A 16824-nucleotide genomic window follows, 5' to 3' on the forward strand; every position below is an offset into this window, starting at 1 on the left:
AAAAAAAACTGCTTACTATGAAAGACGTAGTGCAGATGCCAACGCTCATTCATATTCTGATTGGGTGTTTTGAGATAATTTAAAAGCATTGATTAAAATGCAGCAAATAAGTTGCGACGGTTTTATACGGATATATGAAAAAAAAAATTATAAAATTATTTAACTTGAATGCACTCAAGTTTATAATTTAAAAAAATGTCTAAAAGAAAAGCTGCTAGGCATGTGCACACACACACACACACACACACACACACACACATACACACACACATTTTAAAACCGGTAGTCAGGATGGCCACGTGGCCTAATGGATAAGGCGTCTGACTTCGAATCAGAAGATGGCGAGATCGTGTCTTGTTGTGGTCGGCCAATTTCTTTTATTGCAGAATATCTGATTAATTTGGTAATTAGATTACTGTTATATGTTGCACGTCTATAATTACTTTCTATTTTTGTTCTGCGAACCATAAGAAGATTTTCTGAGCTTGGAACCAGCTATTCCGAAGACAAATTTGTTGTCATTGTTTTTACCGATTAGCCGTATACTAATTTTGATTGTGAAGAATTGTGATCAAAATCTTTCGCTATGTCCAACATGACTTTTGTTCCGACGGTTTATCTTTGATTATATTACTCAACCTATTTAAATTATTTTATTTTAAAAGATAAACTAAGATGATACGTCGATTTGGTTGCTTAGAGATATCTACAGCAAGGATGAACGACACCACTGAAGGTCTCTCAATGATATGAAATACCACCATTGTGACAAGGCTCGTGACCAAGATTATAAAGGTTGGGGGTTAAATTCCTGAATTGGGCGGCGCGTTATGACCTTCATTAAAGCAGTTCATTTCCTGTTGCTCCAATTTATTCAGCTGTAGCCTACAAGCCAAGTACTGATACAGCCGTTTCTTACTCCAACTGTCACATCCTTAATATTTCACAGGATCAAGAGTGGGAGGAGCAAGATGGTATCTATGTATGGCCACAACAAAATAGTCCCATAAAATGATGAGCAAAAGTACTGTACATATTATGGAACTATAGTGGGTCGAGAGTGAACTTTCGCGGTACCACTTCAGCGAGTAGTTAAAAAGAAAGACAAAAAAATGACTCGATCACGGCGAGACTCGAGCTTTCAATCTACTCATTCGAAGTTAGACGCCTTATCCATTGGGCTAAGCGGCAGACATATTTGCACTTTAGCCTGTAGCCTACAAGTCAAGTACTGATGCGGCCGTTCTACAACTGTCACATCCTTAATGTTCCACAAGGTCAAGGGCGAGCGGATGGAGATGGTGTCTATGAATGGCCACAATTAAATAGGCTGCTAACAGGATGAGCGGAGGTACCGTAGTACCACTTTAGCGAGAGGTTTATAAAACAAGAAGAATTTCGACCACGACGAGACTCGAACTCGCAATCTTCTGATTCGAAGTCAGACGCCTTATCCATTAGGCCACGCGGCCGTCGGTATTAGCAGGTCTAGAATAATATATATATTTCATAAAATAAATTACGCATGTGGGCGTGTTTGTTGCTTGAGGAGTAACTGAGAGAAGTACTCCGCTTGTGAAAGGTTCCAAATGTTTCGGACGCTATACACTTAGTAGACACTAGTCACAGACTCGGGTCTCTACCGAGTGTTTTCTCCGCTGGACAAAGTTACAATTCTTTTCCCATAACAGGAAAAGTCACTACCATATCACCGATCAATATGCCAAACTCGGCTGACACCAGTCTCGTTCGGCAGCATTGATGTGTTGTGTTGAGCTGAGATCCAACAAAGAAAACTCCCTTTTCAAGCTTAGATTACATGTAATTGGTGGCGTGACTAAACGTTCATCTCTAGCACCGTATACCAACTAATTTCATTCTTTCTTCTTACCACTAAATCCATTAACATCAGGATTTACACACTACAAATTTATCGCTATCTACCTTTGTCTAAACTTTATAAAGCCAACAACCGTGACTGTTCTCTCGTCCTCGCTGGTATTACCATACACAACTCTTATCTGTTTGCTTTCACCCACGCTAGAGACGTAGCTAGAGTGTCTGGCACGTGAGGCAGGCTTGATCCCATTTCCTCCTCGACTAGAGGCTTATACATGAGACCCAGAACGGTTGACCTTATAAAAGCGTCGCTCGGTGTGGACCACCCCTCTGACTTCACTACAACGGTATTACTGGCTTTTATATCCTATTTGGTCATTGTCCCCTTTCCTATGTCTCTGACACCAACAATGTATTTTGCTTATTGTTATTGCCCTCCAATTGCTTTCAAACCCGCCTGTAGTCCTACATAGTCAACCATTTTAACGATGAATTCCAGATTCTACAATTTTTTCTTCATTGAAGTACCATATTAGAACTTTTGACCCTTATGTCTCTGCATCTCACTGACCTGATCCCTCGCCTCCATTGCTTTTCTTTTTCCGATGAATTACACCATCTGATCACTTAGTTATAAGCAACTCAATTCTTTCAACTTCTACATTATCTACAAACGTTGATTAAAATGTAGCAAATAAGTTGCGGAATGCACTCACGGTTTTAATTTTAATAAAATGTCTAAAAGAAAAGCTTCTCCACATGTGCACAAACACACACACACACACACACACACACACACACACACACACACACACACACACACACACACACACATTGTAAAACAGGTAGTCAGGCTGGCCACGTGGCCTAATGGATAGGGCGTCTGACTTCGAATCAAAAGATAGCGAGATTGTGTCTCGTCGTGGTCGGACAATTTCTTTTATTGCAGAATCTCTGATTAATTTGGTAATTAGATTACTGTTATATGTTGCACGTCTATAATTACTTTCTATTTTTGTTCTGCAAACCATGAGAAGATCTTCTAATCTTGGGACCAGCTCTTCCGAAGACGAATTTGTTGTCATTGTTTTTACCGATTAGCCGTATACTAACTTTGATTGTGAAGAATTGTGATCAAAATCTTTCGCTATGTCCAACATGACTTTTGTTCCGACGGTTTATCTTTGATTATATTACTCAACCTATTTAAATTATTTTATTTTAAAAGATAAACTAAGATGATACGTCGAGTTGGTTGCTTAGAGATATCTACAGCAATCATGAACGACACCATTGAAGGTCTCTCAATGATATGAAATGCCACCTTTGTGACAAGGCTCGTGACCAAGATTAAAAAGGTTGGGGGTTAAATTCCTGAATTGGGCGGCGCGTTGTGACCTTCATTAAAGCAGTTCATTTCCTGTTGCTCCAAGTTATTCAGCTGTAGCCTACAAGCCAAGTACTGATACAGCCGTTTCTTACTCCAACTGTCACATCCTTAATATTTCGCAGGATCAAAAGTGGGAGGACGAAGATGGTATCTATGTATAGCCATAACTAAATAGTCCCCTAACATTATGAGCAAAATTACTGTACATATTATGAAACTATAGTCGGTCGAGAGTGAACTTTCGAGGTACCACTTCAGCGAGACTCGAGCTTTCAATCTACTCATTCGAAGTTAGACGCCTTATCTATTGGGCTAAGCGGCAGACATATTTGCACTTTAGCCTACAAGTCAAGTACTGATGCGGCCGTTCTACAACTGTTACATCCTTAATGCTCCACAAGGTCTAGGGCGAGCGGACGGAGATGGTGTCTATGAATGGCCACAACTAAATAGGCCCCTAACAGGATGAGCGGAGGTACCGTAGTACCACTTTAGCGAAAGGTTTATAAAAGTAAAAGAATTTCGACCACGACGAGACTCGAACTCGCAATCTTCTGATTCGAAGTCAGACGCCTTATCCATTAGGCCACCCGGCCGTCTGTATTAACAAGTTTAGAATAATACATATATTTCATAAAATAAATTACGCATGTGGGCGTGTTTGTTGCTTGAGGAGTAACTGAGAGAAGTACTCCGCTTGTGAAAGGTTCCAAATGTTTCGGCCGCTATACACTTAGTAGACACTAGGCACAGACACGGGTCTCTACCGAGTGTTTTCTCCGCTGGACAAAGTTACAATTCTTTTCCCATAACAGGAAAAGTCACTACCATATCACCGATCAATATGCCAAACTCGGCTGACACCAGTCTCGTTCGGCAGCATTGATGTGTTGTGTTGAGCTGAGATCCAACAAAGAAAACTCCCTTTTCAAGCTTAGATTACATGTAATTGGTGGCGTGACTAAACGTTCATCTCTAGCACCGTATACCAACTAATTTCATTCATTCTTCTTACCACTAAATCCATTAACATCAGGATTTAGACACTACAAATCTATCGCTATCTACCGTTGTCTAAACTTTATAAAGCCAACAACCATGACTGTTCTCTCGTCCTCGCTGGTATTACCATACACAACTCTTATCTGTTTGATTTCACCCACGCTAGAGACGTAGCTAGAGTGTCTGGCACGTGAGGCAGGCTTGATCCCATTTCCTCCTCGACTAGAGGCTTATACATGAGACCCAGAACGGTTGACCTTATAAAAGCGTCGCTCGGTGTGGACCACCCCTCTGACTTCACTACAACGGTATTACTGGCCTTTATATCCTATTTGGTCATTGTCCACTTTCCTATGTCTCTGACACCAACAATGTCTTTTGCTTATTGTTATTGCCCTCCAATTGCTTTCAAACCCGCCTGTAGTCCTACATAGTCAACCATTTTAACGATGAATTCCAGATTCTACAATTCTTTCTTCATTGAAGTACCATATTAGAACTTTTGACCCTTATGTCTCTGCATCTCACTGACCTGATCCCTCGCCTCCATTGCTTTTCTTTTTCCGATGAATAACACCATCTGATCACTTAGTTATAAGCAACTCACTTCTTTCAACTTCTACATTATCTACAAACGTTGATTAAAATGCAGCAAATAAGTTGCGGAATGCACTCACGGTTTTAATTTTAATAAAATGTCTAAAAGAAAAGCTTCTCCGCATGTGCACAAACACACACACACACACACATTTTAAAACAGGTAGTTAAGCTGGCCACGTGGCCTAATGGATAGGGCGTCTGACTTCGAATCAAAAGATGGCGAGGTCGTGTCTCGTCGTGGTCGGCCAATTTCTTTTATTGCAGAATCTCTGATTAATTTGGTAATTAGATTACTGTTATATGTTGCACGTCTATAATTACTTTCTATTTTAGTTCTGCAAACCATGAGAAGATTTTCTAATCTTGGGACCAGCTATTCCGAAGACGAATTTGTTGTCATTGTTTTTACCGATTAGCCGTATACTAAATTTGATTGTGAAGAATTGTGATCAAAATCTTTCGCTATGTCCAACATGACTTTTGTTCCGACGGTTTATCTTTGATTATATTACTCAACCTATTTAAATTATTTTATTTTAAAAGATAAACTAAGATGATACGTCGATTTGGTTGCTTAGAGATATCTACAGCAAGGATGAACGACACCATAGAAGGTCTCTCAATGATATGAAATACCACCTTTGTGACAAGGCTCGTGACCAAGATTATAAAGGTTGGGGGTTAAATTCCTGAATTGGGCGGCGCGTTGTGACCTTCATTAAAGCAGTTCATTTCCTGTTGCTCCAAGTTATTCAGCTGTAGCCTACAAGCCAAGTACTGATACAGCCGTTTCTTACTCCAACTGTCACATCCTTAATATTTCGCAGGATCAAAAGTGGGAGGACGAAGATGGTATCTATGTATAGCCATAACTAAATAGTCCCCTAACATTATGAGCAAAAGTACTGTACATATTATGAAACTATAGTGGGTCGAGAGTGAACTTTCGAGGTACCACTTCAGCGAGTAGTTAAAAAGAAAGAAAAAATGACTCGATCACGGCGAGACTCGAGCTTTCAATCTACTCATTCGAAGTTAGACGCCTTATCTATTGGGCTAAGCGGCAGACATATTTGCACTTTAGCCTGTAGTCTACAAGTCAAGTACTGATGCGGCCGTTCTACAACTGTTACATCCTTAATGCTCCACAAGGTCAAGGGCGAGCGGACGGAGATGGTGTCTATGAATGGCCACAACTAAATAGGCCCCTAACAGGATGAGCGGAGGTACCGTAGTACCACTTTAGCGAAAGGTTTATAAAAGAAAAAGAATTTCGACCACGACGAGACTCGAACTCGCAATCTTCTGATTCGAAGTCAGACGCCTTATCCATTAGGCCACGCGGCCGTCGGTGTCAGCAGGTTTAGAATAATATATATATTTCATAAAATAAATTACGCATGTGGGCGTGTTTGTTGCTTGAGGAGTAACTGAGAGAAGTACTCCGCTTGTGAAATATTCCAAATGTTTCGGCCGCTATACACTTAGTAGACACTAGTCACAGACTCGGGTCTCTACCGAGTGTTTTCTCCGCTGGACAAAGTTACAATTCTTTTCCCATAACAGGAAAAGTCACTACCATATCACCGATCAATATGCCAAACTCGGCTGACACCAGTCTCGTTCGGCAGCATTGATGTGTTGTGTTGAGCTGAGATCCAACAAAGAAAACTCCCTTTTCAAGCTTAGATTACATGTAATTGGTGGCGTGACTAAACGTTCATCTCTAGCACCGTATACCAACTAATTTCATTCTTTCTTCTTACCACTAAATCCATTAACATCAAGATTTACACACTACAAATCTATCGCTATCTACCTTTGTCTAAACTTTATAAAGCCAACAACCATGACTGTTCTCTCGTCCTCGCTGGTATTACCATACACAACTCTTATCTGTTTGCTTTCACCCACGCTAGAGACGTAGCTAGAGTGTCTGGCACGTGAGGCAGGCTTGATCCCATTTCCTCCTCGACTAGAGGCTTATACATGAGACCCAGAACGGTTGACCTTATAAAAGCGTCGCTCGGTGTGGACCACCCCTCTGACTTCACTACAACGGTATTACTGGCCTTTATATCCTATTTGGTCATTGTCCACTTTCCTATGCCTCTGACACCAACAATGTCTTTTGCTTATTGTTATTGCCCTCCAATTGCTTTCAAACCCGCCTGTAGTCCTACATAGTCAACCATTTTAACGATGAATTCCACATTCTACAATTCTTTCTTCATTGAAGTACCATATTAGAACTTTTGACCCTTATGTCTCTGCATCTCACTGACCTGATCCCTCGCCTCCATTGCTTTTCTTTTTCCGATGAATTACACCATCTGATCACTTAGTTATAAGCAACTCACTTCTTTCAACTTCTACATTATCTACAAACGTTGATTAAAATGCAGCAAATAAGTTGCGGAATGCACTCACGGTTTTAATTTTAATAAAATGTCTAAAAGAAAAGCTTCTCCGCATGTGCACAAACACACACACACACACACACACACACACACACACACACACACACACACACACACACACGCACACACACATTTTAAAACAGGTAGTTAAGCTGGCCACGTGGCCTAATGGATAGGGCGTCTGGCTTCGAATCAAAAGATGGCGAGGTCGTGTCTCGTCGTGGTCGGCCAATTTCTTTTATTGCAGAATCTCTGATTAATTTGGTAATTAGATTACTGTTATATGTTGCACGTCTATAATTACTTTCTATTTTAGTTCTGCAAACCATGAGAAGATTTTCTAATCTTGGGACCAGCTATTCCGAAGACGAATTTGTTGTCATTGTTTTTACCGATTAGCCGTATACTAAATTTGATTGTGAAGAATTGTGATCAAAATCTTTCGCTATGTCCAACATGACTTTTGTTCCGACGGTTTATCTTTGATTATATTACTCAACCTATTTAAATTATTTTATTTTAAAAGATAAACTAAGATGATACGTCGATTTGGTTGCTTAGAGATATCTACAGCAAGGATGAACGACACCATAGAAGGTCTCTCAATGATATGAAATACCACCTTTGTGACAAGGCTCGTGACCAAGATTATAAAGGTTGGGGGTTAAATTCCTGAATTGGGCGGCGCGTTGTGACCTTCATTAAAGCAGTTCATTTCCTGTTGCTCCAAGTTATTCAGCTGTAGCCTACAAGCCAAGTACTGATACAGCCGTTTCTTACTCCAACTGTCACATCCTTAATATTTCGCAGGATCAAAAGTGGGAGGACGAAGATGGTATCTATGTATAGCCATAACTAAATAGTCCCCTAACATTATGAGCAAAAGTACTGTACATATTATGAAACTATAGTGGGTCGAGAGTGAACTTTCGAGGTACCACTTCAGCGAGTAGTTAAAAAGAAAGAAAAAATGACTCGATCACGGCGAGACTCGAGCTTTCAATCTACTCATTCGAAGTTAGACGCCTTATCTATTGGGCTAAGCGGCAGACATATTTGCACTTTAGCCTGTAGCCTACAAGTCAAGTACTGATGCGGCCGTTCTACAACTGTTACATCCTTAATGCTCCACAAGGTCTAGGGCGAGCGGACGGAGATGGTGTCTATGAATGGCCACAACTAAATAGGCCCCTAACAGGATGAGCGGAGGTACCGTAGTACCACTTTAGCGAAAGGTTTATAAAAGAAAAAGAATTTCGACCACGACGAGACTCGAACTCGCAATCTTCTGATTCGAAGTCAGACGCCTTATCCATTAGGCCACCCGGCCGTCTGTATTAACAAGTTTAGAATAATACATATATTTCATAAAATAAATTACGCATGTGGGCGTGTTTGTTGCTTGAGGAGTAACTGAGAGAAGTACTCCGCTTGTGAAAGGTTCCAAATGTTTCGGCCGCTATACACTTAGTAGACACTAGGCACAGACACGGGTCTCTACCGAGTGTTTTCTCCGCTGGACAAAGTTACAATTCTTTTCCCATAACAGGAAAAGTCACTACCATATCACCGATCAATATGCCAAACTCGGCTGACACCAGTCTCGTTCGGCAGCATTGATGTGTTGTGTTGAGCTGAGATCCAACAAAGAAAACTCCCTTTTCAAGCTTAGATTACATGTAATTGGTGGCGTGACTAAACGTTCATCTCTAGCACCGTATACCAACTAATTTCATTCATTCTTCTTACCACTAAATCCATTAACATCAGGATTTAGACACTACAAATCTATCGCTATCTACCGTTGTCTAAACTTTATAAAGCCAACAACCATGACTGTTCTCTCGTCCTCGCTGGTATTACCATACACAACTCTTATCTGTTTGATTTCACCCACGCTAGAGACGTAGCTAGAGTGTCTGGCACGTGAGGCAGGCTTGATCCCATTTCCTCCTCGACTAGAGGCTTATACATGAGACCCAGAACGGTTGACCTTATAAAAGCGTCGCTCGGTGTGGACCACCCCTCTGACTTCACTACAACGGTATTACTGGCCTTTATATCCTATTTGGTCATTGTCCACTTTCCTATGTCTCTGACACCAACAATGTCTTTTGCTTATTGTTATTGCCCTCCAATTGCTTTCAAACCCGCCTGTAGTCCTACATAGTCAACCATTTTAACGATGAATTCCAGATTCTACAATTCTTTCTTCATTGAAGTACCATATTAGAACTTTTGACCCTTATGTCTCTGCATCTCACTGACCTGATCCCTCGCCTCCATTGCTTTTCTTTTTCCGATGAATAACACCATCTGATCACTTAGTTATAAGCAACTCACTTCTTTCAACTTCTACATTATCTACAAACGTTGATTAAAATGCAGCAAATAAGTTGCGGAATGCACTCACGGTTTTAATTTTAATAAAATGTCTAAAAGAAAAGCTTCTCCGCATGTGCACAAACACACACACACACACACATTTTAAAACAGGTAGTTAAGCTGGCCACGTGGCCTAATGGATAGGGCGTCTGACTTCGAATCAAAAGATGGCGAGGTCGTGTCTCGTCGTGGTCGGCCAATTTCTTTTATTGCAGAATCTCTGATTAATTTGGTAATTAGATTACTGTTATATGTTGCACGTCTATAATTACTTTCTATTTTAGTTCTGCAAACCATGAGAAGATTTTCTAATCTTGGGACCAGCTATTCCGAAGACGAATTTGTTGTCATTGTTTTTACCGATTAGCCGTATACTAAATTTGATTGTGAAGAATTGTGATCAAAATCTTTCGCTATGTCCAACATGACTTTTGTTCCGACGGTTTATCTTTGATTATATTACTCAACCTATTTAAATTATTTTATTTTAAAAGATAAACTAAGATGATACGTCGATTTGGTTGCTTAGAGATATCTACAGCAAGGATGAACGACACCATAGAAGGTCTCTCAATGATATGAAATACCACCTTTGTGACAAGGCTCGTGACCAAGATTATAAAGGTTGGGGGTTAAATTCCTGAATTGGGCGGCGCGTTGTGACCTTCATTAAAGCAGTTCATTTCCTGTTGCTCCAAGTTATTCAGCTGTAGCCTACAAGCCAAGTACTGATACAGCCGTTTCTTACTCCAACTGTCACATCCTTAATATTTCGCAGGATCAAAAGTGGGAGGACGAAGATGGTATCTATGTATAGCCATAACTAAATAGTCCCCTAACATTATGAGCAAAAGTACTGTACATATTATGAAACTATAGTGGGTCGAGAGTGAACTTTCGAGGTACCACTTCAGCGAGTAGTTAAAAAGAAAGAAAAAATGACTCGATCACGGCGAGACTCGAGCTTTCAATCTACTCATTCGAAGTTAGACGCCTTATCTATTGGGCTAAGCGGCAGACATATTTGCACTTTAGCCTGTAGTCTACAAGTCAAGTACTGATGCGGCCGTTCTACAACTGTTACATCCTTAATGCTCCACAAGGTCAAGGGCGAGCGGACGGAGATGGTGTCTATGAATGGCCACAACTAAATAGGCCCCTAACAGGATGAGCGGAGGTACCGTAGTACCACTTTAGCGAAAGGTTTATAAAAGAAAAAGAATTTCGACCACGACGAGACTCGAACTCGCAATCTTCTGATTCGAAGTCAGACGCCTTATCCATTAGGCCACGCGGCCGTCGGTGTCAGCAGGTTTAGAATAATATATATATTTCATAAAATAAATTACGCATGTGGGCGTGTTTGTTGCTTGAGGAGTAACTGAGAGAAGTACTCCGCTTGTGAAATATTCCAAATGTTTCGGCCGCTATACACTTAGTAGACACTAGTCACAGACTCGGGTCTCTACCGAGTGTTTTCTCCGCTGGACAAAGTTACAATTCTTTTCCCATAACAGGAAAAGTCACTACCATATCACCGATCAATATGCCAAACTCGGCTGACACCAGTCTCGTTCGGCAGCATTGATGTGTTGTGTTGAGCTGAGATCCAACAAAGAAAACTCCCTTTTCAAGCTTAGATTACATGTAATTGGTGGCGTGACTAAACGTTCATCTCTAGCACCGTATACCAACTAATTTCATTCTTTCTTCTTACCACTAAATCCATTAACATCAAGATTTACACACTACAAATCTATCGCTATCTACCTTTGTCTAAACTTTATAAAGCCAACAACCATGACTGTTCTCTCGTCCTCGCTGGTATTACCATACACAACTCTTATCTGTTTGCTTTCACCCACGCTAGAGACGTAGCTAGAGTGTCTGGCACGTGAGGCAGGCTTGATCCCATTTCCTCCTCGACTAGAGGCTTATACATGAGACCCAGAACGGTTGACCTTATAAAAGCGTCGCTCGGTGTGGACCACCCCTCTGACTTCACTACAACGGTATTACTGGCCTTTATATCCTATTTGGTCATTGTCCACTTTCCTATGTCTCTGACACCAACAATGTCTTTTGCTTATTGTTATTGCCCTCCAATTGCTTTCAAACCCGCCTGTAGTCCTACATAGTCAACCATTTTAACGATGAATTCCACATTCTACAATTCTTTCTTCATTGAAGTACCATATTAGAACTTTTGACCCTTATGTCTCTGCATCTCACTGACCTGATCCCTCGCCTCCATTGCTTTTCTTTTTCCGATGAATTACACCATCTGATCACTTAGTTATAAGCAACTCACTTCTTTCAACTTCTACATTATCTACAAACGTTGATTAAAATGCAGCAAATAAGTTGCGGAATGCACTCACGGTTTTAATTTTAATAAAATGTCTAAAAGAAAAGCTTCTCCGCATGTGCACAAACACACACACACACACACACACACACACACACACACACACACACACACACACACACACACACACACACACACACATTTTAAAACAGGTAGTTAAGCTGGCCACGTGGCCTAATGGATAGGGCGTCTGGCTTCGAATCAAAAGATGGCGAGGTCGTGTCTCGTCGTGGTCGGCCAATTTCTTTTATTGCAGAATCTCTGATTAATTTGGTAATTAGATTACTGTTATATGTTGCACGTCTATAATTACTTTCTATTTTAGTTCTGCAAACCATGAGAAGATTTTCTAATCTTGGGACCAGCTATTCCGAAGACGAATTTGTTGTCATTGTTTTTACCGATTAGCCGTATACTAAATTTGATTGTGAAGAATTGTGATCAAAATCTTTCGCTATGTCCAACATGACTTTTGTTCCGACGGTTTATCTTTGATTATATTACTCAACCTATTTAAATTATTTTATTTTAAAAGATAAACTAAGATGATACGTCGATTTGGTTGCTTAGAGATATCTACAGCAAGGATGAACGACACCATAGAAGGTCTCTCAATGATATGAAATACCACCTTTGTGACAAGGCTCGTGACCAAGATTATAAAGGTTGGGGGTTAAATTCCTGAATTGGGCGGCGCGTTGTGACCTTCATTAAAGCAGTTCATTTCCTGTTGCTCCAAGTTATTCAGCTGTAGCCTACAAGCCAAGTACTGATACAGCCGTTTCTTACTCCAACTGTCACATCCTTAATATTTCGCAGGATCAAAAGTGGGAGGACGAAGATGGTATCTATGTATAGCCATAACTAAATAGTCCCCTAACATTATGAGCAAAAGTACTGTACATATTATGAAACTATAGTGGGTCGAGAGTGAACTTTCGAGGTACCACTTCAGCGAGTAGTTAAAAAGAAAGAAAAAATGACTCGATCACGGCGAGACTCGAGCTTTCAATCTACTCATTCGAAGTAAGACGCCTTATCTATTGGGCTAAGCGGCAGACATATTTGCACTTTAGCCTGTAGCCTACAAGTCAAGTACTGATGCGGCCGTTCTACAACTGTTACATCCTTAATGCTCCACAAGGTCAAGGGCGAGCGGACGGAGATGGTGTCTATGAATGGCCACAACTAAATAGGCCCCTAACAGGATGAGCGGTGGTACCGTAGTACCACTTTAGCGAAAGGTTTATAAAAGAAAAAGACTTTCGACCACGACGAGACTCGAACTCGCAATCTTCTGATTCGAAGTCAGACGCCTTATCCATTAGGCCACGCGGCCGTCGGTATGCGCAGGTTTAGAATAATATATATATTTCATAAAATAAATTACGCATGTGGGCGTGTTTGTTGCTTGAGGAGTAACTGAGAGAAGTACTCCGCTTGTGAAAGGTTCCAAATGTTTCGGCCGCTATACACTTAGTAGACACTAGTCACAGACTCGGGTCTCTACCGAGTGTTTTCTCCGCTGGACAAAGTTACAATTCTTTTCCCATAACAGGAAAAGTCACTACCATATCACCGATCAATATGCCAAACTCGGCTGACACCAGTCTCGTTCGGCAGCATTGATGTGTTGTGTTGAGCTGAGATCCAACAAAGAAAACTCCCTTTTCAAGCTTAGATTACATGTAATTGGTGGCGTGACTAAACGTTCATCTCTAGCACCGTATACCAACTAATTTCATTCTTTCTTCTTACCACTAAATCCATTAACATCAAGATTTACACACTACAAATCTATCGCTATCTACCTTTGTCTAAACTTTATAAAGCCAACAACCATGACTGTTCTCTCGCCCTCGCTGGTATTACCATACACAACTCTTATCTGTTTGCTTTCACCCACGCTAGAGACGTAGCTAGAGTGTCTGGCACGTGAGGCAGGCTTGATCCCATTTCCTCCTCGACTAGAGGCTTATACATGAGACCCAGAACGGTTGACCTTATAAAAGCGTCGCTCGGTGTGGACCACCCCTCTGACTTCACTACAACGGTATTACTGGCCTTTATATCCTATTTGGTCATTGTCCACTTTCCTATGTCTCTGACACCAACAATGACTTTTGCTTATTGTTATTGCCCTCCAATTGCTTTCAAACCCGCCTGTAGTCCTACATAGTCAACCATTTTAACGATGAATTCCAGATTCTACAATTCTTTCTTCATTGAAGTACCATATTAGAACTTTTGACCCTTATGTCTCTGCATCTCACTGAACTGATCCCTCGCCTCCATTGCTTTTCTTTTTCCGATGAATTACACCATCTGATCACTTAGTTATGAGCAACTCACTTCTTTCAACTTCTACATTATCTACAAACGTTGATTAAAATGCAGCAAATAAGTTGCAGAATGCACTCACGGTTTTAATTTTAATAAAATGTCTAAAAGAAAAGCTTCTCCGCATGTGCACAAACACACACACACACACACACACATTGTAAAACAGGTAGTCAGGCTGGCCACGTGGCCTAATGGATAGGGCGTCTGACTTCGAATCAAAAGATGGCGCGATTGTGTCTCGTCGTGGTCGGCCAATTTCTTTTATTGCAGAATCTCTGATTAATTTGGTAATTAGATTACTGTTATATGTTGCACGTCTATAATTACTTTCCATTTTTGTTCTGCAAACCGTGAGAAGATCTTCTAATCTTGGGACCAGCTCTTCCGAAAACGAATTTGTTGTCATTGTTTTTACCGATTAGCCGTATACTAACTTTGATTGTGAAGAATTGTGATCAAAATCTTTCGCTATGTCCAACATGACTTTTGTTCCGACGGTTTATCTTTGATTATATTACTCAACCTATTTAAATTATTTTATTTTAAAAGATAAACTAAGATGATACGTCGATTTGGTTGCTTAGAGATATCTACAGCAATCATGAACGACACCATTGAAGGTCTCTCAATGATATGAAATGCCACCTTTGTGACAAGGCTCGTGACCAAGATTATAAAGGTTGGGGGTTAAATTCCTGAATTGGGCGGCGCGTTGTGACCTTCATTAAAGCAGTTCATTTCCTGTTGCTCCAAGTTATTCAGCTGTAGCCTACAAGCCAAGTACTGATACAGCCGTTTCTTACTCCAACTGTCACATCCTTAATATTTCGCAGGATCAAAAGTGGGAGGACGAAGATGGTATCTATGTATAGCCATAACTAAATAGTCCCCTAACATTATGAGCAAAAGTTCTGTACATATTATGAAACTATAGTGGGTCGAGAGTGAACTTTCGAGGTACCACTTCAGCGAGTAGTTAAAAAGAAAGAAAAAATGACTCGATCACGGCGAGACTCGAGCTTTCAATCTACTCATTCGAAGTTAGACGCCTTATCTATTGGGCTAAGCGGCAGACATATTTGCACTTTAGCCTGTAGCCTACAAGTCAAGTACTGATGCGGCCGTTCTACAACTGTTACATCCTTAATGCTCCACAAGGTCAAGGGCGAGCGGACGGAGATGGTGTCTATGAATGGCCACAACTAAATAGGCCCCTAACAGGATGAGCGGAGGTACCGTAGTACCACTTTAGCGAAAGGTTTATAAAAGAACAAGAATTTCGACCACGACGAGACTCGAACTCGCAATCTTCTGATTCGAAGTCAGACGCCTTATCCATTAGGCCACACGGCCGTCTGTATTTACATGTTTAGAATAATATATATATTTCATAAAATAAATTACGTATGTCCGTGTTTGTTGCTTGAGGAGTAACTGAGAGAAGTACTCCGCTTGTGAAAGGTTCCAAATGTTTCGGCCGCTATACACTTAGTAGACACTAGTCACAGACTCGGGTCTCTACCGAGTGTTTTCTCCGCTGGACAAAGTTACAATTCTTTTCCCATAACAGGAAAAGTCACTACCATATCACCGATCAATATGCCAAACTCGGCTGACACCAGTCTCGTTCGGCAGCATTGATGTGTTGTGTTGAGCTGAGATCCAACAAAGAAAACTCCCTTTTCAAGCTTAGATTACATGTAATTGGTGGCGTGACTAAACGTTCATCTCTAGCACCGTATACCAACTAATTTCATTCTTTCTTCTTACCACTAAATCCATTAACATCAAGATTTACACACTACAAATCTATCGCTATCTACCTCACGTCTAAACTTTATAAAGCCAACAACCATGACTGTTCTCTCGTCCTCGCTGTTATTACCTCACAAAACTCTTATCTGTTTACTTTCACCCACGCTAGGGACGTAGCTAGAGTGTCTGGCACGTGAGGCAGGCTTGATCCCATTTCCTCCTCGACTAGAGGCTTATACATGAGACCCAGAACGGTTGACCTTATAAAAGCGTCGCTCGGTGTGGACCACCCCTCTGACTTCACTACAACGGCATTACTGGCCTTTATATCCTATTTGGTCATTGTCCACTTTCCTATGTCTCTGACACCAACAATGTCTTTTGCTTATTGTTATTGCCCTCCAATTGCTTTCAAACCCGTCTGTAGCCCTACATAGTCAACCATTTTAACGATGAATTCCAGATTCTACAATTCTTTCTTCATTGAAGTACCATATTAGAACTTTTGACCCTTATGTCTCTGCATCTCACTGAACTGATCCCTCGCCTCCATTGCTTTTCTTTTTCCGATGAATTACACCATCTGATCACTTAGTTATAAGCAACTCACTTCTTTCAACTTCTACATTATCTACAAACGTTGATTAAAATGCAGCAAATAAGTTGCGAAATGCACTCACGGTTTTAATTTTAATAAAATGTCTAAAAGAAAAGCTTCTCCG

At 40.8% G+C, this 16824-nt stretch overlaps 7 non-coding genes across 7 annotated transcripts; all 7 read right to left on the reverse strand.

The window, feature by feature from the left end:
- Window positions 1–1399: 1399 nt before the first annotated feature.
- Trnar-ucg (transfer RNA arginine (anticodon UCG)) lies at window positions 1400–1472 on the reverse strand. The gene has a single exon. It is a non-coding gene; the product is annotated as a tRNA-Arg (tRNA).
- A 2280-nt stretch (window positions 1473–3752) lies between these two features.
- Trnar-ucg (transfer RNA arginine (anticodon UCG)) lies at window positions 3753–3825 on the reverse strand. The gene has a single exon. It is a non-coding gene; the product is annotated as a tRNA-Arg (tRNA).
- A 2280-nt stretch (window positions 3826–6105) lies between these two features.
- Trnar-ucg (transfer RNA arginine (anticodon UCG)) lies at window positions 6106–6178 on the reverse strand. Its single transcript has one exon. It is a non-coding gene; the product is annotated as a tRNA-Arg (tRNA).
- A 2330-nt stretch (window positions 6179–8508) lies between these two features.
- On the reverse strand, window positions 8509–8581 carry Trnar-ucg (transfer RNA arginine (anticodon UCG)). The gene has a single exon. It is a non-coding gene; the product is annotated as a tRNA-Arg (tRNA).
- Window positions 8582–10861: 2280 nt separating this feature from the next.
- On the reverse strand, window positions 10862–10934 carry Trnar-ucg (transfer RNA arginine (anticodon UCG)). The gene has a single exon. It is a non-coding gene; the product is annotated as a tRNA-Arg (tRNA).
- A 2336-nt stretch (window positions 10935–13270) lies between these two features.
- Trnar-ucg (transfer RNA arginine (anticodon UCG)) lies at window positions 13271–13343 on the reverse strand. The gene has a single exon. It is a non-coding gene; the product is annotated as a tRNA-Arg (tRNA).
- A 2284-nt stretch (window positions 13344–15627) lies between these two features.
- Trnar-ucg (transfer RNA arginine (anticodon UCG)) lies at window positions 15628–15700 on the reverse strand. The gene has a single exon. It is a non-coding gene; the product is annotated as a tRNA-Arg (tRNA).
- Between the last annotated feature and the right edge of the window lie 1124 nt (window positions 15701–16824).

This window comes from Octopus bimaculoides, chromosome 1 (assembly GCF_046866305.1).
Source record: "Octopus bimaculoides isolate indiv1 chromosome 1, ASM4686630v1, whole genome shotgun sequence".
NCBI lineage: Eukaryota > Metazoa > Mollusca > Cephalopoda > Octopoda > Octopodidae > Octopus > Octopus bimaculoides.